General features: G+C 42.0%; 1 long non-coding RNA gene across 1 annotated transcript; it reads right to left on the minus strand.

The window, feature by feature from the left end:
* Positions 1–1936: 1936 nt before the first annotated feature.
* On the minus strand, positions 1937–9445 carry LOC307211639. The gene is made up of 3 exons (XR_013836562.1): positions 9311–9445; positions 5902–5952; positions 1937–2067 (listed from the first exon to the last, which is right to left on the minus strand). It is a non-coding gene; the product is annotated as an uncharacterized lncRNA (long non-coding RNA).
* Positions 9446–22238: the final 12793 nt, after the last annotated feature.

The following is a 22238-nucleotide window of genomic DNA, read 5'->3' on the forward strand; positions in this document are numbered from 1 at the left end:
GGATCTGCTAGGGAGAAAATGAGAATTCAGCAGGATCTGAAAACGAACAGTTTTCAAAGCAACCCAGTGGCTTTTAATAGTACGCGGTGTAAATGGGCCTTGCTGCTGAACAAGATGGATGAAAACAGCTTTAAATGGCTGATCGTTAAAGCAGGAAAACTCATCTTACTTCAGCTCAGAAATTGCTGGGGAAGTGTACAATCCTATTAATGTTCTCTCACCTATTACAAAGGGAGAAGGAGAGAAACACTTTTTTAAAAAAAAGCCATTGACTTCTTTTGTATGTGAGGATGAAAGGAGAAAGCCCTTACTAGAAATTCAGCATTTGTACAAAATGTGCCTATTCTACTCAATGTGACCTATGTATGCATTTTATTTAATACATCAGGTGCATACAATGACTTAGGCCAGCCAGCTCACTTTGTGCTTCATGTCTTCAATAGTCACTATTGCTTAGAAGTATCAGGGTTCAGCCTGGCCTGGACCACAGGAAGGCCTCATCTGAGAAGGAGGCATGGGACACTGTGAAAAGCCCTAGCATAGTGGGGCTTCCGATGAGCCACTGTGCTTTCAAGTCCCAAGGACATATTACTGCCCCCCCACAACCTCATACTCCCACCTTAACCAACAAATCCTATTTTCATCCCCCTGAGGATCAGAAACAGACAACTGTGGACCCAGTGAGATTTCCAGAGTCTAACTGCTAGGATCAGCAGAAGAGGAAAAGGTTTATTTGGGAGTTTGGAGAAGTCATAGAACAGGGTTGAGGAACCTTTGCCCCTCCAGATACTGCTGAACTACAACTCCCATAAACTCCAGCAAGCATGGTCAACAGCAAGAGGTGATGGGGGTTGTAGTTTAGCAATATCCAAAAGTACAAAGTTTCCTCACACCAGTCATAGAGGGACCAAGTGTACATTGTCACCCAGTAAGTGAACAGAAAGAAGAGATCCAGGCTGTGGAGGTATAAAACACCTGGTCCTGTTAGGGCCTGTGATGGGAGGTCAGCTCTCAGTTGCTCTCTTTTGGGCATCTCTTGAGGACTTCTGTCTTGGCTTCAGTGCCCTCCCAGCTTCATTGACATATGTGCCTCCCTTGGCTTTGGGGCTGCTCTAACATCTATGCCTCTGTTGTGTATTTTGCTACTGGACCAGTTGCATGCTTACTTCTGCATCAACCTAGAATTGCTTGGCCACCAGGTATGAGGAATAGAGAGAAAGATGATGACCGTTCAGTTGGAGCTACTACAATAAATGTCTGTTAGAGACTGCACACACTTAGTGGTGGTTCAATGTTAAATCAATTTTAGGTTCTACTAGAAGATCCAGCTCTGAAGAGAACCAGCATTACAACAGGAATGGAGATGGGCTTGCTATAGATAAGAACTTTCCACTGAAGAGGAATAGTTGAATGCAGATTTCTCACTGTATGCAATGCAATACAGTTACTGGGGAAAGCAAGTGAGGAGAGTACTGCTCTCCTGCTAGTGGGCATTAGATTAGCTACTGCTCTCCTGCTACAGGCATTAGATTAGCTACTGTTAGATCAGGATGCTGGACTAGGTGGGCCTTTGACCAGGACTCTTCTTATCTTCTTAATTTAATATTTCACCAAGGGTAGGCAGCAAGTGAAAGAGAGAAGAGCAGATGATTTAGGAGGGAAGGATTGGCTGGCAGTTTTGTTTAGATAAGTCAGGGGCAGCCTGTTTTGTTTCACCACCTGAGGTGAAACTGGAAGGTGCTGCCCTCCATGCGTGCTGCCAGCCCCCCCCCCATCACTCCTGCCAAAGCCATGCTTACTGGGTTTGTGTGGTTGCGGTTTTCTGGATTTCAGTGAGGTCTTGCAGGAGCCCTGCACAATCTCATGGGGCTCTTACACATTCTGCCCAGAACCTGAAAGCTGCTGTAGCCACTTTTCCATCAGTGGTGGCTTGGGGGGCACATTTGCAGAGTGGATTCTGCTACCTGAAGCAACTGCCTCAGTCTGCCTCATGGATGGGCCAGCCCTGAGGTAAGTAAAGCAAGTAGAGACCTATTTGTGAAAGCGAGGTTCCTGGTCCAAGTGTGTCTGAGGCAAAGAAAGAGAAGGAAAAACAGATAAATGCATGTTGCATACATGAAGCCATGCCACTGAGCCTACATTTTCAAATAAAGTGCTCATTCCAAACAGCACTGCATTTTATGACACATAATAAAAAAAAATCCTGTACTCACATTGACACTTAACAATTTTCTAGTGAACACTACTGCAATGAATGGGAGGTTCATTTATAGAATATTTGAGGCTTCTAGCATTACTGAAAAAGTTAATAGCACTGCTTCTGTATTATAGATGTGAAATCTGTGATTGAGTCAGAAATGCCCGGGATTGCTTATGTTGTGATGTTCCTGATATTTATTCAGTGATATCAAGGAGGTTTTAAAAGCATCGGCTTCAAATCAAATTTCCAAAAGTTTGACTAAATGACATTTTTTATTTGCTTACTTACTATGAGCCAGATTCAACTACCCAGTTCCATTAGCAGAATATTCCCACTAATCAGTGGGGAATGCCCTCTCTCTCCCCTCCACCTGTCTCTCTGCCAAATCTGCTCTAGAGGTTTGGGAGAACGTGCAGAAAAACACATTGGAGAGGAAAGGGGCAAGCAGAAATGCTTGAGCTGACAGAACAATCTCCTTAGTGCTGCCTTGAATTTCCCCTTGTGTTAACAGAGCTGTTTGATAACAGGAGTTCCCTAGGTGGCTCACAAGCAAACCATTAATATACAACATTAAAACAATAAAAAATATAACTATTTTTTTTTTTTAAAAAAGGTAAAACTCTGCCAGTTGACACAGACAGTACTGAACTAGATCGAGTGGGGACCTTTTTGATTCCGCAGTGACTTGGAAGAGGGAAGAATTGCAAAAGGCTCCTCCCCGCCATTTAAGATCGGAGCCCATGCAATTTTCCTGGGAGTGGCAGAGTGGGATAGGGGAGAGCAGTCGGCCCATCCTGCCCCCTACCTCAGCCCACCAGCTTGCCAGAGAAGTGCATGAGCTGCTTCAAACAGTGCTTTTGAGAAGTGCTTGAAGGGAGCTCCCATTGTCCAATTTTTGCAGAAACAGCACTGCTGAGAGTGTCTCATAGTGCTTTTTTGTATCCTCCCCTACTTGCTTCAAACAGTACTTTTGAGAGGGGTTTCAAGACAAACGTGTGATCATCATGCACTGTACCAATGTAATGCTGTATATTATGGTTTGAACTCTGTCATGGTCTGAAACAACACCTGGGCATTTGATGGCTGAAACATGCTGTTCCTGGCAACCCTCAGATCACTAGTTCAGTAAGTGTTCTTAAAGTTTTTTTTTAAAATGTTTTAAAACTGTTTTTAGTTGTTGTTTCTTTTTAGAAAGTTTTATCACTGCTGTGTCGGCTATCCTATGTGTTTTGGGAGGAAGGGGAAGATATGAATTGACTAAATATAATAACAACAATGATAAATTTCTTATGGTCCTGGTCAGGCAGTAACAAAAGGAAGTTTGCTGAGTCACTGTATGTAGAAAAATTCTATGTTCTGCTTGATGGGCCACAGGTTTCACAGACCTGGGCTAATAGTTCATAGTGATTTTTTGTTCTAGCAAAGTACCATATCTACGCTCATGTAGTTACCCATTAACTCAAATTGACTATACTCCCTAGTTTAATCCACTATACTTCCCCTGTTTCCTCTGGCTCATTAATCTCAGTCTCCATTCCACTGCAGAGATAATAGTGCACCATTAAAAGGTAATAGTGTCTAATGTAGACATAGCTCACACGTCTGAAAAATGCACAGAGAGATACAGTTGCTGGCCCCATCACCAGCAATGCTGAGCGGCTGCATAACATTTTGTAAATACCAACGATTCAGCTAGAACCTCTCAAACTGTAATATGCTATTCTGAGATAATTAGGAAGCAGAGTGAAGGCTAGAAACTTGCTCAAGATGTAAAAGTTTTGGGACAATCTGTTCTTAGCTGACGTGATTCCAACCAAGCACAAATGTCATGCCCAAAAAACAGATATAGATCAGCCTTCCCTAACCAGGTGCCCTCCAGATATTTCAGACTACAGTTCCCATCAGCCGCAGTCAACATGGCCAATGAGCAAGACAGATGGTGGTTGTAGTCCAACAATATCAAGAGGCATCAGACTGGGGAAGCCTTGATCTGTAGTGTGTGTCTTTTGTTTGTAGCATTAATCTCTTAAACTACCTTAGCATATGTACTGGTTCTTGAACGCAGCAAGGGTGAGTTATAGTTGGAATACCTGGTTTTAAATTTTGACCTATTCAATTATTTGGACAAATCAAATCAAATTCCTACTTTTCATATCCTTGTGAATCTACTTAGTTACTTATAAGAATAAGAGATTGACAATAAGAATTAGAAAGGTTAGTTTGTCTAAAAACTGGGGCCAAACATGATGCTTGATCTGGAGAAGTTTGACCCATGACTTCTTTTTTTAACAATTGTAGATGTGGCTCAGGACACTAATACCTCAAGGACTGTCTCTCTTCATAAGAACTGACCTGGACCCTATGATCATCATATGAGGCTCTTCTTCATGTGCTTTCTCCACAGGAGATCTGGAAAGTAGCAACATGAGAACAGGTCTTTTTAGTGGTGGCACCCCACTTGTGGAATGCTCTGCCAAGGAAGGCTCATCTGGCATCATCATTACTTATCTTTAGATGCTAGGCATGAAACATTCCTTTTCCATCAGGGCTTTGGTTTTTAATTATCTATAGCCATTTTGCATGGGTGGGATATTTTAGCCTATTTTTTTGTGAATGATAATTTTATATTCTTTTTTAAAATGCTGGTTTTAATGTATGTATGTGTTTTTTTGCTGAAAATATTGTGGATTGCTTTGAGTTGCTATGGCAAAAAACAACTAATATATTTAATAAATAAACAATAATTGCCCGTGGGCAGTGTGTGTTTGTTTTCTTTTCATTAAACAGTGTCCTAGTAATCTGCAGTCCCAATAGCCACCTGAGCATGCTGATCTGAAAAAGCCCGATGGGAGAAATGACCTCATGACATCTTCCCTTGAGCTTTGATGCATGGGAAACCATGGAGACTGACTACAGAGGTTGCCTCCAGACTGTCAGTGTTTTGCAAGAGGGATTTGGGCACACACTGGAACTTTAGGTTGCATAGCATAGTTAAAGTGCTCTATCACCCGTATGCATCAAATCCACTTTAAAAAGCCCCAGACTTTTTCTGGTTTGGAGGGTGACTAGGAAATGCATTGAAAACTGTGAGATGAATGAATGATTTGCTGGGGAAATTTACTGCAAGCAAATAAGGATGAATGCTCATCCTATCATATAACTGCTCCAGAAATAAATTAGAGTGAATATGTAATACAGACTGGCCGGTCTAACCAACATGTAAGTCCTGTGCAAGCATATCAGGATGAATGAATGCTCTTTTGGAGGAGCCATGAGCTAATATCATAGGGTTTTCTGTAAACACCCAGGAAGGCTCTAGATTGCAGAACACCAGAGACATGATTTGAAGAATGAGCAGAAGAACACCCACAAAATGTGGTACATACAAACAAAACCCTGCACCCCACCTATGAGAATTTCTCCAAACATTTCTTTCTAATTTGATAATTTTAAAATGCAATTTATTTTCTCATCAATTGATGGAGAACATTTTTTTTAAAGGGAGACTTTTTTGGCACAGCATTAATCCAAGCCTATAAGCCTAAAGTATCCTGGTGGTGCTGAGCAGTACTTCTTATGTGTCTGCTCCTTCGTCTCTATGTTGATAATTCTTTTTACTGCTTCAGCTTGTGCTAAAACTCAATCTCTGCTTCACTGAGACCATGCCAGAGCTATTTTAAAAATAATAATGTGTCACTAACCTCTTAATAACTTGATACCTCTGAAATATAAGATGGTGCCTCTTAAACTAGCTAAGAAGCAAAATATTGGAGAAAACATCATTAGAATGTGATTGCTTCACTGCACATCGGTCTACATCATTTTTTATTATTTTTTTGCTTTTAACAATGTGCAAGGACAGAGCAAACCTTAATAATCAGCTCTCCAAATAATTGAATAGCCTGGAGCTTCAGTTAATAGGTGTCTGTCAATTTCATTTCTGTTTTTCATTCACCCCCATATTTTATTCCAAAGGATGGCGTAACCTGAACTGTAATAATAAAAAAAAGTTGCTTCTTTTAAACTCAGGCACGTACTTTTTAGTCAGGCAAGCTCTTCAGGCTAGCAAATTTGCAGTTCAAATGTGTATTTTTGTGAACTCTGAAAATTCCAGCCAATCACTGACCAGTAAATTTAGCTGAGTGCAGTGGAAAGAAATATGTGCACAATTGTCGCCAAAAGGAAGTGGCAAACAGACAAAGTAGGAACTTTGAAAAAGACATGAGCTGGGCCTATGCCAGTGGCTGTTCTGCCCAACTTGGAGCACTGGCTTGCGCTACATAGCCATTTTTCAAAAGTGATGGCTCCCCTTTCCCTTTGAGTGGCAGTGGGAATTGATTCCAGAGAGATTTGGAAAGCAAGCGGGTGATGGTTGTGAGAAAGATTAGATACAAGTGAAACCCTCTTGTTCATGGGACATTCCTCCCGCAATAAAAACCTAGAGTCAGCCCTCTGCATCACTTCTATGTACTTTATAATATAGCACATGCTTGGTCTAAACAAAATGTGATATAGCAGTACCGCACAAGTTGCTGTGATTTTATGACTATGTGAACAGCTCTTATGAGATACAGATAAAAAACTCCCGGCAACAACAAGGAGCAATCTGAAGTGGAATATGAGAGAGAGAGAGAGAGTGAACTGGTGTATTGTTTGCGCTGATGAAACCTTGCTGCCTTTCCCTGCCCTGGGCAAAATGTGAAAATGACGTTTTTTTGCCTTATTTTGGCCCAGCAGATTTTGTCAAATTGTACACCTGGGAAGCGTTTATTAGCAGATCATGCATCTGTTCCTGGGGCCCTCCAGTGGTATGAAGGAGCTCTGTATCAAGTGGATGCAAAGCTGCCTTTGCTCCATCCCTGGATGCCCCAGGCTAATCCCAGCCAATCCTGGTGAAAAACATGACCACCAGCGGCAGATCCAGCTAGATGTACTCATCTGTGCTGTTGGCATAGGGAGACCTCTACCTTGTTTTGCAAGCCAGTGAATCTGGAGATTAGGGTTGTTTTGTAAATCACACTCCAGCATAGCCCAAAGATGGGAAAGGCCATGCTGATACACGGGGCTGGCTAGGGGTGCGGGCTCTCAGGGGCGCCAGGCCAAGAGGTGCCCAGACTGAGATTTGGAGTCTGGGGCATTGAAGAGCCAGGCCAGCCGCTGCCAAGTGGAGCAGAACCCGTTGGAGCGCCGCAGGCTTTTGTGCTGCAGGCACTGAGGCAGCCGGGCGGCTCCGCCCTCCTACACGCCTGGGATTGGCAGGCTGTCCAGAGGCCCACCCAGCGCATGCACGCTGCTCACGCAAGGCGCGCTCCCTCCCAAACCTCTGCAGGGATTGCTCTCCTACCTCCACCCACAGTGGCATGGGAGAGAGTTGCATGCCACCCCAAAAAACTCAACAACTTTGGTGGCCTGCCCCCCCAAACACTGAGTGCGTTGGGCAGTTTTTTGCACCCTGGTGCCACATATGCTAAAGACCACCCTGCTGATAGGCATGGGGGATACAGCAAGCACAGTGAGGTTTTTGTTAGCTATTCATAGAACGTGGATGACTTTACATGGTTTGCAAAAGACACCATTTCCCCAACAGCAGCGTTTCTGCGCAGAGGCTCTACGGGATTGAAAGATGGATTAGATGCTGAAATAGAAATAAACAGGATAGGAAAATAATGGTTCCCCCACTTATAAACTGCACAAAGCATGAAAGCCGTGTGCCGAGGCTAGCTAGCTGCTGAGTCTGTAAAGAGGGTTTGGAAGTAAGCAATGCAATTTTTTAAAAAGTAGGCCATGAGAATTTCAAACCTATTTCATAAATAGGCTCATCAGCAGCCACACATTTCTTGGAAGTAAATCTCTCATAGATTCTTCTGACAGCATCATTTCAAGCACTAGTTAGCAGCCTGGCAGCAGTTCTATTTTAATCTCCGATTCTCTGGTATTCATGACTTGACCATAACCCCCCCTGCTGTGATAAGGAGCTAGCCTTACAGCAAATTAACTGTGGGACTGTTGGTGAGGCTGGGAGGATTTGATGCATATATAGCTAAAATTGGAGGAGGTTCAGAAGCAATGAGCTTCTCTGGGTTTGATCCTATGAGATTTTGAACTCCTTCTTAAGATGCTCTTTGATGCCTTAACTTGGCAGGCTTTGGGGAGCCAAGGATATACATGGAGTTATTTCTATTATATTTCTGGGATGCATCAGGCTTTTTAAAGCCTTTTAAAGGGATGTTATCATCCCAGACCTAAGAAGGAGGTTTACAAATGAATTTAACAAATGGCCCATTTATATGTAAAACCACAAGCCAAACTATCAAGATGCTATGCACTGCTGTGTGTTTAGAGGATGAAGCAGAAATAAGTATTCTGCACCGTTTGCATCTGCTAAGCTACCCTTCTTGGGCAAGATCTGCCTGCATAGTTATTCGTAATTAATTTGTAAAGTATCTGAAATCTTGCAAAGTATTTGGTTTTGGTCTTCCAGTGCAGTTTCTGCAAAACATTGACTGCTGCAAGAACTGACCATGCTAGATAAAAGCAAATCGCTTTGTAATGCACTTTGCAAAAGTGCTAGCTAATTAGTTCGTGGATGGATTTCACACTGCATAAAGAGCTTTGCAAAGTGCTGATTATTTTTCACAGAGCATCCAAGCAGTATTTTACAATATTTTGTTTTGAACTAGTAAGCTAGGTAGTTGTTCATACAATTTCTTTGACCATGGAGGGAAAAAAGTTAAAATACAGGGGAACTGTTAAGTAAAAGGTTTTTTTTTAAATGGGACACTAGATTCTTTATGGGATGGAAGGAAAGAGGCTAAGTTCACAATGTTCAAATTCTCAACTTCAAAGTGTGTGCGTTGTTAAGCATGTTATTATTAGGGTTGCACATTGGCTGAGATGGTACACAGCAAAGCAGGCTGGACATTTTAACTCTTTCTGAGACTTAGAAGGATATTTTACTTTGCTGTACAGCAGCAGGGTCTCCCACAAGTCTTTCCTTCAGTACATTTCCACCTAGCAATATTAGCTAAAAGATTCAAACAAGTACTTTGTTCCTGAGATTACAGGGTATTAATAAAACTTAGAAGTCTCATTGAAATCCGTGAGACTGACCTTTGGGTAAACAGGCCCCCAGAACTCAATCCAATTCACCTACATAAATCTCATTGTGGCCTGGCCACAATGGCCTGGAGATGGCCTACAATGGCCTGACTGCAACAGCCACATTGGGATGGCCACATTTGCATGGCCGCAATAGCCTGGCAACAATTGACACAATGACCTCACCACAATTGCACCGCAACAATTGACACAATGGCCTGGCCACTATAGAAACAATGGCCACAATGGCTTGGCCACAAGTGGACACAATGGAAAAATGCCAACAATAGCCAGGGCACAATGAACATAATGGCCTGCCACAGTGGACATAATGGACACTGTGGCCTGGACACAATGGACACAACGGCCTGGCTACAATCAACACAATGGAAACCATGGGCACAATGGCCTAGCCACAATGGACACAGGAGACACCATGGACACAATGGCCTTGCCTGAATAGACACAATGGAAACAATGGCCTGTCTACAATTAACACAATGGACACAATGGCTTGGGAACAATGGAGAGAATGGACACATTTTCCTGACCATAATTCACACATTGGACTGAATGAACACAATGGGCTGAACAAAGTGACTACAATGGCCACAATGGCCTGGATAAAGTGGCCAAAATGAACACAATGGCCACAATGGAAATAATGGACACAATGGCCTGGACATAATGGACACAATTGACACAATGAGCTGGCCACAATGGAGGGAAAAGACAGACTGGACACTTTGACCTGGCCATGATGGGCACAATGGAAACTGTGGTCTGGCTACAATAGACACAATGCATAAAATGGGCACCACAGCCTTGCCTCAGTGGACACTATGGACACAATGGACTCGGCACAATAACCCCAATAACTATTGTGGCCACAATGGCCACAATGGCCTGGGCACAATTGACACAATGGCTACAATTGCCTGACCACAATGGCCACAATGGAAACAATCGGCACAATGACCTGACCTCCATGGGCACAAATGGACCTAATAGACACAATGGCCTTCCCACAATCGACACAATGGAAACAATGGCCTGGCTATGATGGACACAATGGAAACCATGGACCAAATGGCCTGGCCATAATAGACACAATGGACACAGTGGCTACAATGGTGACAATGGCCTGGCCATAATGGAAATAATGGAGACAATGCCCACAATCACATGGTCACAATAGACATAATGGCATGGCCACAATAGAAATAATGGCCTTGCCACAATGAGCTTGCACAATGGCCTTGCCACAATGGCCTTGAATGGACACAATGAAAACAATGAACACAATGAACACAATGAGCATGGCCACAGTGGGCACAATGGGCACGATAGAGACATTGGCTTTGTCACAATGGCCATAATCACCACAATGGACACAAAGGCCTGGCCACAATGGCTACAATGGAAACAATGGCCTGGCTGCAATGGACACAACGGAAACCATGGACACAATTGACACAATCACCTGGCCACAATGGCATGACCATAAAGGACACAATGGAGACAATGACCACAATGGATAAAATGGACACAATCGCTTGCCACAATGCTCAGAATGGACACCATGGAAACCATGGGCACAGTGGTCATGCCTCAATGGACACAATTGACACAATGGCCCAGAAACAATAGAAACTATGGAGAAAATGGACACAATGGCCTCACCCAGTGGCCACAATGAAGAAAATGGCCTTGTCACAGTGGCCACAATGGCCTTGCTACAATGACCACAATGGACACAATGGCAACAATGGCCACAATGGCCACAATGGCCTGGCCACATTGGAAAAAATGGAAAAAAAAATGGCACAATGGTCTCGCTGCAATCAACATAATGGAAATAATGGCCTGGCCACAATGGACACAATGGAAACCATGGATACAATGACCTGACCATGATGGACACAATGGACACAGTGCCTACAATGTACACAATGGCCTGGACACAATGGACTCAGTGGCCACAATGACCATAATTGCCACAATGGCTTGACCACAATGGCCATAATGGACAAATTGGCCTGACCACAATGGCCACAATGGCATGGCCAGTGTGGTCACAATGGGCTGGACACAAAACAATGGACACAATGTCCTGACCACAATGGACACAATTGAAACAATGAACACAATGGCCTGGCAGCAATGGCCACAAGGCCCAGCCACAGTGGCCACAATAGCCACAATGTACATGATGGCTTGGACACAATGGGCACATGAGACACATTGGCCCTGTCACAATGGCCACAATAGCCACACTGGCCACAGTAGCCATTCTGTAAGTTGGGCAATAGGGGCAGTACAAGATTCCCACTAGTATACCAACCTACCCACTGCACCAAGGATTCCCTGCCTGAGCTTCCCAAGCTCCTTCAGGTTTTTGGCCCTTTTCTTGTTACTCCAGTTTGAGTGTTGGTTGCTCATTTTGGGGGGCTATTCAGAAGGCAGTGTTTATGACACAAAATAGCACGCCTCTATGGCACCAGTTTGGAGACAATTGCACAAGGTTGGGTTTGAGGGTGTCCCTATGGACCCCGGGTTGAGTGTCAATTACTCAGTTTGGGGGGTGGCATAGAAAGCAGGGTCTGTGGCACAAAATGACACAAAACTAGCACAAAGCTTTGGCACTTGTTTGGAGTCAATTGGACAAGGTTGCATTTTTTGGCATTAACTCGTGACCCCGATTTGCTAAGTCAATTGCTTGCTTGGGGGGGGGCAGCAGCACAAAATGTGGGGTTCACAGCTCAAAACAGAACAGAACTAGCACAAAAAATTGGCATCAGTTGGTGGGGGAATCCAGAATTGTGGCTGTCAGAAGGGGGGGGGGGGTAGTGCTTTGTTGTGTTTATTTTAATTACGGTATTTACTTGTGTGTTTACCTTGTATTTTATTCTGTGAACTGTCCTGAGGTCTTGTGAGGAAGGGTAGTATATAAATAAATAAAACCAATTGGAAAATGCAATAATGTCAACAATATGGTAAGAGAGAGAGAGAGAGATAGAGGCGGGGGGTGTTCAGAAGACAGAGCAAAGACATTACCTGGGAAAATAAGGCATCAGATAGGCGCGTGCACGTTTTAGATCAGATGCCTGTTCATTTACACTGGATTACTTTAAAATGTAAAAACAAAGATGGGCTGCATCTGGTAAAATTTGGGGATGTTTGAGAGGCAATGAATGGTGTTTAAATCTAATCTGATTAGGCAAACTGAAGGATAAAATAAAGCTGAAGAATCTTTCACATACCAGTGCCAGATGTTTTATGAGCTTATAATTGCTCTTAGCACCTGGCGCCGTCAGACAGGTTCCAGATCATGCAGGGTGAACAATTAGAGAGAATCATGAACAGAGAATTCATGTGGGGCCCACTCTATTTGTGATGCACAGTAACAGCACAAAATACCTGCTGCTTCCTGCAGCAGTTCCCTGACCCTATATTAATCAGGAACGTTCTAACCAGCCTCTGAAAATGACTTTGACCAATCCGAATGTCTCATTTGTCTCATTCTATATCTCCATACCTGGTTTCTGCAGAATAAAGGGTAGCGCTGAAATGAACTCCATTAACACCTGACCCCAAAATGTCAAATCCTCACCCCTGAACGGATGCCAAAGTTTAGTGCTAGCCATTTTGTACCAGAAACCCCATTTTTGAGTGTCAGTTACTCAGTTCATGGGGAAGGGGCAGCAGAACGACATGCAGGGTTCACAGCACAAAACAGCACTAAACTAGCACTAAACTTTGGCAACAGTTTGGGAGGGGTCCAAATTTTTGGGGTCACATGTTAATGGAGCTGCTAAAATGATCACACCAGATTCTTTGTTAAGTAAACAGGGTTGTTAAAATCTGTGAACTGCCCCCCTTGTTCTGTAAGTTAAAGGCAATATGTTATCAAATAAATTAAATAGACGGAAGCAATTTGCCTGTATAGCAAAGGAGGACATGTATTTATTTCTGCTCTTCTCCCCTAGCTAGAGGTGTTAACATTTTTGTGTGAAAGAACACACAATACTGGTAGCTATGGAGACACACACATTGAGAGACAGAAGCCGAGAGCTCTGGAATGTAATGATCATTTGGGACTGGCCACCACACTTAGAAACCTGATGAAGGAGCAGTTGATTTGGGGCATCTTTTGGAGTTAAACTGTATCTTTGCCTATATTCAACCTGTACGTATTTGTCAATAAATTACATGGGTGGCATTTAAGGCCACTCAAAGTAGACTTACTGAAGTTAATGGACATGACTAACAGGTTGATCAATTTCAATAGGTCTACTCTGAGCCAGGGTTATTTGAATATAACCCTATATTTAAAACACCCCCCCACAAGCCTCCTGTGACCTCATGCCAAGGAAATAGAACCTCAGCATATACTGCTCAGGGAATTGTGGGGAGCTTAGAAATACTTTTCATGCCCAGAGACAGTGCAAACTAGAGGGACCTTTTTGTTTACAAAGATTTCTTTTAATTATTATTTTGTTCACTGATGCCAATTGGATCAAGATTCCGTGCTTATCTTTTCCCGTTTGTTTTAACTCTAGGCTTCCAAAGAGACTAATTATTCTTGACAAAGGTACACCTGTTATATAACTTGGCTTCACGCTTGTCTCTTTGTACCATTACTTAGTTTACATGTTGATTTCTGGCTTGCTCTCAGATTTTGTATCAGGAAATTTTTTATGTCTGATGTTTTACAATTTTTTTATAAGCAGTGTAAGCCACCCAGAGTAGTGGCTAGGGAAACCCAGCTAGATTGGTGGGGTACATATTATTATTATTATTATTATTATTAGTAGTAGTAGTAGTAGTAATAGTAGTAGTAGTAGTAGTAGTAAAATCTCATCTTTTGTTTCTTTGAAGAATCAGGAAGCAGACAGCCTGGTGCATTATCTTATTATTAAACAGTAAAAAATGGGTCAATTCATTTGGAAAACAACAAAACAAAACAAAACAAAACAAAACAAAACAAAACAAAACAAAACAAAACAAAACAAAACAAAACCAGAAAGACCTAGCATGCGCCATCTTAACCATTGGAGGACAACAGAGAAAGAGATAATTTTATGTAAATTCAAGCACAGACTTTGTGTATAAGCAGTAATTTAATAATGAGAAGAGCGAGCTTGAAATAACCCTTCCACCCCCACCACCAGCAAGCTGCAAACAGAGCACTAAATATAGTTTTAAGCTGAGGGAATATATTTGTGCCTTTTACAATTTTCTTGCCTGTAGCCATCAGCTTGATGCCATTTGTTGTCAATTTCACACTAGGAAGTCATGTGAAACTGTGAACAGAGAGCAGGATAGATTAAAACTACACTTTAAGACATTCTTACAAACTGCTGAGCATGTAGTGTTTTCATTGAGTTGCAAAATTGACACAACTTGAAGTTTGGAGTCTGGGTGAATCCTAGTCATGTTAAGCTCATCAACTTTTTGGGGGGTATGTGTGTGTAAAGTATCATATTTATGAGGACATAGAAAGAGATCAGGCTGATAGCCCATCTAGTCCAGCATCTTCTTCTCACACTGGCCAACCAGATGCTTGAGGGAAACATGGCCAAGTCCCATCAAAAGAGGTGGAGATGGAAAGAAGACAAGGTCCCGTCCAGAGAGGAATGGCAAACCAAGTTGATGGACTACACCGAAATGGCAAAACTGATTGGAAAGCTCAGAAACCAAGACAACAAAAACTTTAAGAAAGAATGGGGGGAAATTACCATTTATTGTAAGCAGATGAAAACACTGGCAGGATTTTAATAACACTTGTCATGTAACAATTATTATGGACAATATGGTCTAGAAACAATATGAAGTAGAAAATCTCTAAATGAGGATATTGATTTGGTTTCGTTATAACTCTACACTTGCAAAATCAAATAAAAATTATCTTTAAAAAAAGAAAAAAGAAAGTGGTAGAGATCTTATTTCTTTAGGGAAACAGGAACTTCCTTATACTGCACCAGACTATTAGAAGAGTTTGGATTTGATATCCCGCTTTATCACTACCCGAAGGAGTCTCAAAGCGGCTAACAATCTCCTTTCCCTTCCTCCCCCACAACAAACACTCTGTGAGGTGAGTGGGGCTGAGAGACTTCAGAGAAGTGTGACTAGCCCAAGGTCACCCAGCAGCTGCATGTGGAGGAGCGGAGATACGAACCCCGTTCCCCAGATTACGAGACTACCGCTCTTAACCACTACACCACACTGGCCACATTAGTCCATCTAGCTCAGTATTAGCTACACTGACTGGCAGCAGCTATCCAGGGTTTCAGAAAAGGAGTCTTTCCCACTCCTATCTGAAGATGCTAGCAGTTGAACCTGGGACACAAAGGTGATGCTCCGCCACTCGGCTATGGCCCTTCAGCTCGCTTATTGAGTTAAGATATTTTTTATCCTGAAATTCATACCAAGGCACAGCAAGACAGCTATGAAAAACAGTATTAAAAATAGCACAACATGTACATAAAATAACCACAGTACAGTAGTACCTATGTCTTCAGACAATGAAAACCTTGCCCTCTAGTGGCTCTTATCTTACAACAGAATTTAAGAACAATACTTTGCTTTTTTTTAGTAAAGGTAAAGGTAAAGGTACCCCTGCCCGTACGGGCCAGTCTTGACAGACTCTGGGGTTGTGCGCCCATCTCACTCAAGAGGCCAGGGGCCAGCGCTGTCCGGAGACACTTCCGGGTCACGTGGCCAGCGTGACATCGCTGCTCTGGCGAGCCAGAGCCGCACACGGAAACGCCGTTTACCTTCCCGCTGGTAAGCGGTCCCTATTTATCTACTTGCACCCGGAGGTGCTTTCGAACTGCTAGGTTGGCAGGCGCTGGGACCGAGCAGCGGGAGCGCACCCCGCCACAGGGATTCGAACCGCCGACCTTTCGATCGGCAAGCCCTAGGCGCTGAGGCTTTAACCCAAGTCTTTAATTCCCAGAGGAATTTGCTGATAAACCCCTTCAAAAAGGAGGACGAATTTAAAGACCTTTGCACTTAGTTTTCTATTTCGAAGCAAAGGAGTTTCTCAATCTTCTCTAAAAATGGCTGATTGCATTTTTAAAGGAAATACAAATCCAATAATCTCCCATGACATGCATTTATACAGTCAAACTTGTAAAGTATCAATTTATAATTTCATTTATTGAAACAGAATGAAATATTCTAATATTGAAATAGAATGAAAATGCCTACAAAATACATTATCATTATATCTGTATATTGAAAAGCCTGAAATAATACTAAATAGGTACCCAGCTGTTGAATTTCCAATGAGGCATTGATACTTTGCTTATCTAAATAAAGCATGTTGTGCGAAATCAATGAATTTGTTTTTCCCCCTTAGGACTGTAAATACATTAGGCCATTTTAAGGGAAACTGGCAGAGCCTCTTTGCTTTGAAATCTTCTGTATGTTGTTTATGGTTCTTTGTCTAAAACGAATTCTGTGAAAACAGTGACACTCCATGGCCAATAAGAATAATACCAAACATTGCTTTAGTATACAGGATACTTACAGAATCCATAAAGAAGAACCCTTTAAATCTGCAAAAGGCCAACCTACCCTATTTCTAGTGAAGGACTTATTTCAGGAAAGAGTCACATGTCAACCTTCCTGTTTTTCTACTGTAATGACAGCACATTTTTCCCCTGCACTTCCCAGCACAGTCCGTCCTTTCCCTCCACCAACACCCCACTTAGACATGCTCACAAAGGAGGGAACCCCTGATTTAATTCTTCTGAGCAGAATAAAATTTATTTGCTTGCATTCTTCCCTGCTTCCACCACTTGCTCAACTGTCACTGTCCCCAAGCAGCAAAGAACTCACTTTGGGGGGCAGGATTAATGGATGACAGAGAGACAGGGTAGCATGTCTCCTTCAAATATATAGCATGTTCCTTCAAATACGGGTGCGCGAACCTGCTCTCCTTCCCTAGTCCTTTGTAAAGTGAAGACAGTAGTTTAATCCTTTAATGTTTGTTTTGTTTTGTTTTGTTTTGTTCTTTTTAAAAAATCAGTATCATGATGCTGGCATGTTCTACTGAGCATAATGGCGATCAGAGCAATTGGAATATCATATAACAGAAAAAGACAGAAGGACTGTAGAAAGAGTTGGAAGAATGAGAAATCTAGTGAGTGTCTCCCAATGGGCGTTCCCTGTTGGATGTAGTATGCTTCTGAACACTAGTTGCTGGAAACCACAAGAGGGTAGAACTCTGGTACAGTCAGGTTGTCCTTGAGGGCTTTTCACAGGCATCTGTTTGGCCACAGTGACAACAGGGTTCTGGATTAGATAGGCTATTTGCCTGATCCAACAAGCCTCTTCTTAAGTTCTTAGGTTCTTCTGCCTTCCTACTCATCCTACTTGATCAGATGATTCTTCTCCCTGGAAGATGGAAGCAGACAGTTAAAAGAACTAGGCGTTTCATGCATCCATTTTTGGGGAGTGAGCACAAGATTGGTTGCCCATTTTAACTTGTCACTAGCCCTCTTCAGGCAATATTGGTAAAACAGGACAGTGGGGATGCATATTTAGCGATATCTCCTGGAGCATCATGATTCCCCATGGCTCATCATGTGGTTACAGTGAGCTTCTGGCGGGGAGCCTTGGTTGTCCATGGAAGCTACTTGTGCAACTGAGAACCTTGGAAGATCAGGGTTCTCAATCACATTATGCATGGGATGCGTGCATAAATACACAAAACTTGCAACAACAGATGCTCCCTGTAATCACATGAAGAATTGAAGGCTGGCCTAAGCACAAATCCCTGCAGTGCTGTTCTACCCAAGTTCCAGTTTCTGGAATGAATGGCTGAAGAAGGCTGGTATGAACATGAGATCTTTCTCTTTCAGTTGTTGTGGCAACTAAGTAGTTGCATTGGTGCCATATGTTACCATTAGCTACATACCCACCCAGTCTTTGTCTTTAGTATTCATGATATGTTTTCCATTTGTTGAAAAGAAATTGGAAGTAATTGAAACATTCCAAAGATTCGCAATTTCATTAGCACTTGATGAGCTGTCACAGAATCAAGAAGTACATAACACAATTGCTACAGATAACAACACACAAGTTAATAAACCCTTCTAATTTTAACTTATTGAAAATGTCTCTCATCACATTTTCCCATGCTGTTTTTATTTATTTATTTTTAAAATATTTTTTATTAAAGATTTTCTTTGTTCACAAGAGTTTTCAGAGCCTAATTAAAGCGGCCAGAGCTATTTGTGCCTGAGAAGTCCTTGAGGACTTTGGTGAAACAGACTAACATGCAGGGCTTTTTTTTTTTTAGTCGGAACTTGCTAGAACTCAGTTCTAGCACCTCTCAGGTGGGTGCTGTTGATATTATAAGAGAACAAGGGAGGCATTCTGGCACCTCTATTTCCATAAAAATAGCGCTGTGGAAAAAATATTTTTATTCCCATATGGACACTGGATATCAAATGCAGAATTCAAACACTTCCTGAATGACGCTGCGCAGCTCTTAGTTCTGTACACTTGTGTTAGGGCTGAACTGTAGGCAGCTGTCCAGAATGACCCAAGCAGCCAGGTACTGGGAACCAGCCAGAGCACAAAGAATGGGCTAAAGATGGTTGCAGCTGAGGGCAAGATGGGGGTCACAATAAAAGAATAAGCAGAAGCAGACAACAAAGGACAAATAGGAAGGCAGGTTGGGTAGAAAGGTAGGTTGGAAATCAGGACTGAAAAGCTAGTGAGAAGTCAATGCATAAGCGAGGGTTGTCATGGGAAAGAACTTGCCCCCTGTTAAGTTGTGGGTGAACATATCAGACGACACAGCGATTTCTCCAAAGCAGCTCTTTATTTGTAAGCTGGAACAGAACTGAACTAAAGGGCTCAGTCAGCCTGTTTATATAGAGCTCCAGAACCTCGTTACTGTAACAACTTTCTAAAACTATCCAATCACTGAACGTCACTTTCGATCCTTCATTTGCATAACCATCTACAGTATCCATCCAATCACTGAACGTCACTTTCGATCCTTTATTTGCATAACTATCTACAGTATCCCCCTGCTGGCCCAGGGTGAGAACTTCAGCACATAACACCCCCAACTTCTCTCTCTCTCTGTTTTGTGTGTGTATTCCACAGCATGTCATTGATACAATAATAGTGTGTTCATGGCAGATTTATACTACATTATTGCCATCTGGAGGGGGACTAACACAAGGGGGTGATACCACAGTAATGATGACTCGCTTATCTGTACAAACACACTCCACACATGCAATGAGCAAATGGACGCCCAGGAAGAGCTGACAGTGTAGAAAGGCAAGATGGAAAAACACTGAGGCTATGTGGAGAATCAGTTGGGAATACACATTTTTTTATTTAAAAATTTTAAGCTTCATCTTTCCACTAGAATGGCCCTAAAGATAGCTTATCAATCAAGATCAGCATACTACACAGCTCCCAGTTTGCTATACACTGCTGGGACCAGAACTACAAACTTTCAGATATGTGTGCAGCTGTCTTATGTATTGGTCTTTAATGCAGAGACATTGTTGATGTGTCTATTCATGCTTTATATGTGGTGCAGAGTTGCCAGGGATATTTCAGTTTCCTCTGCCCGTTTCTCAAGACATTGTTGTGTTATTACTTTTCTCTAAGTTGAACATAGTATTGAAGTTGTAAGTTTAAGTGTACACATGCTATATTTCATTGCATAGTGTTTAAATTGTTGTAAAAGAAGCTTTAGGCAGAGAGTCAGTATTATTTCATAGGGTGTGCTACATCATCTTGTGACTCATCCACTGACTTTGTCACAAGTTGAAAGCATAAGACAATGAAGAGAGGTGCGGTTCTCTGTCTTTATATACTATGTGCAGGGAAGCATAAGGAGTTGTGTTCTTTAGGTAGTGTCTCCTTCTGGTGTGTTACAGCAGAAAGTCCCAGGAATCCTTTCTGCTCTTAAAACAGCATGGTCTTACTCTGGAATCAGAAGAAAAGATTTACTGAACTTGAAAAGACTAATACACAATGTATTCTTTTTGTTGTTTGGTAACACTTACTGATTGCAACTAAATGTTTAAAAACCAAGTTCGGCAAATAAACCTTAAATACTTACTTATTGTGGTGGAGAGAATTATTTCTAAACAAGAGTCAGATCAGAAGCTTTCAGTTGGCCCCATATCCAGTGCTTTTTTTCTTAAAAAATGTTTAGGGTACTCTCATTTTGACTCAAGAAAACTCCCATTTTATACTTCAAATTGGGAAAAATAAATACAGCAAATGGACAAAAGTACAAAGATTCACAAAATGTTTATGGATATGCTTACCCCTGTGTACGCCCAGAAAAAAAGCACAGCCTATATCTAACACATAGGTGGCTCTAGGGCAAACATTCCATCACTACAAAGATTTCTACTTGCCCAATTAAACATTCTTTCCTTCTCCTCCCCACCATGTGCTCCCCAAACTCTCTGGAGCAGAGAGGATATTGGGTACACACAGGGAAAGGAGCAGGAGGGAAAGTTCTTTTGCTCAAGTGGAAGTCCTTGTGTTGATAATATACAGCAGAATACTGTCCTATATTACAGCAGCATAGGGGCTGTGTAGAGACTGATACCTTAAGATCCCCCCCCTCCCCAATTATATCAAATTCCACTCTTAAAAGTGTTTAAAAACATGTCTCCTTGTGAAAGAATGTGTGCAAGATGTGTACTATGGCAGGAGAAGGTTGTTGAAGAAATGAAAATATGCTGGAATATGGATCTAGGTCTGGCCTTGCCAAACATATGAGCCACCAGCCCAAATGTAGGCTACTTGCCATGTACACCTTGACTTTTTGGTGTTTGGTTTGAAACACAAAACAGAGTGGGCCTTGTTAAGTACCTAGTAGGCCAATTTATACAGTTGGTGATCTGTGTTTGCCAGTTTGGGAGGCTACAAGTTGTGAAGGCCAGATATAAGCTCCGTCCTTATCATGGTAAAATGACCTCTTTAGCAAATGTGTGGAAACACAAAGTCATGATTGGAAATCCTTCTGCTTTATACCCAGGAAAGGACAAAACCTTAATTCAAACCTGAAGAGTATGTGTACCAAATTTTGTTTATTAGTTATCACAATATATTATATTAGCGCAGTCAAACAAATCAATCAAGCTAAGTTAAAATGCATTCTGTTGTTCAATGATTAATGCTAAATCATGTTTTGAATACTGAATCACCAACTTTATGGCCTTCTAAACTGCAGTTTAAAAATAATTACATTATCTCAGCAAGTGGAACCTTCAGGGAATAGAGCAGATGAGACTTGGCATTATTTTAGTTTGTGTTTACCAAATTAGGTTAAGTGTCTCATAGGAAATCAAAAAAGTATAAGCTACAAATGTCTGGATACATATATTACATTAGGCCTTTCCAGGCCTTCTCCTCATGTGTAGACTAAACATGTGGAGTGGGAAGCCGCAGGGCCACATATACCATTTGGCTGGGTGAGAGAGCTGTCTCTGGCAGAAGCTTTGGGGTGTTGTGTCATGAAAAGGCAGATAACTGCTATTTATTTCTATTGCATTTTTACTCCTAAGAATAGACCCTGGAGGAGAACATGACCTATATATGGGTTGTTGTTTTTGATCTATTCATGTTTGAACATAGATGACTATTACTTCAATTCTTCCTTCATTGATCACATGCAAAAGCTCTTCTGCCCCCAAATTCCACCCACTTATGTCCTAGATTTAAAACATTACCTGTGCATCTACTGACTTTACAATATCAAGTGAATAAAATGCTACAGTTGTCCAACTAGTCTGATACTTGGAATCTTGCAGATCTTAAACTTACTGCTTTCTTCCCCCCCCCCCCGCCCCTTTTATCTCTGTCTTTCACAAAACCATTTTTCTTTATTAATAGCAGAAACCCCTGTTCATTCCATACATAGCACAGTCATATATTC

The sequence above is a fragment of the Podarcis cretensis genome (genome assembly GCF_951804945.1).
Source record: "Podarcis cretensis genome assembly, chromosome: 3".
Lineage (NCBI taxonomy): Eukaryota > Metazoa > Chordata > Lepidosauria > Squamata > Lacertidae > Podarcis > Podarcis cretensis.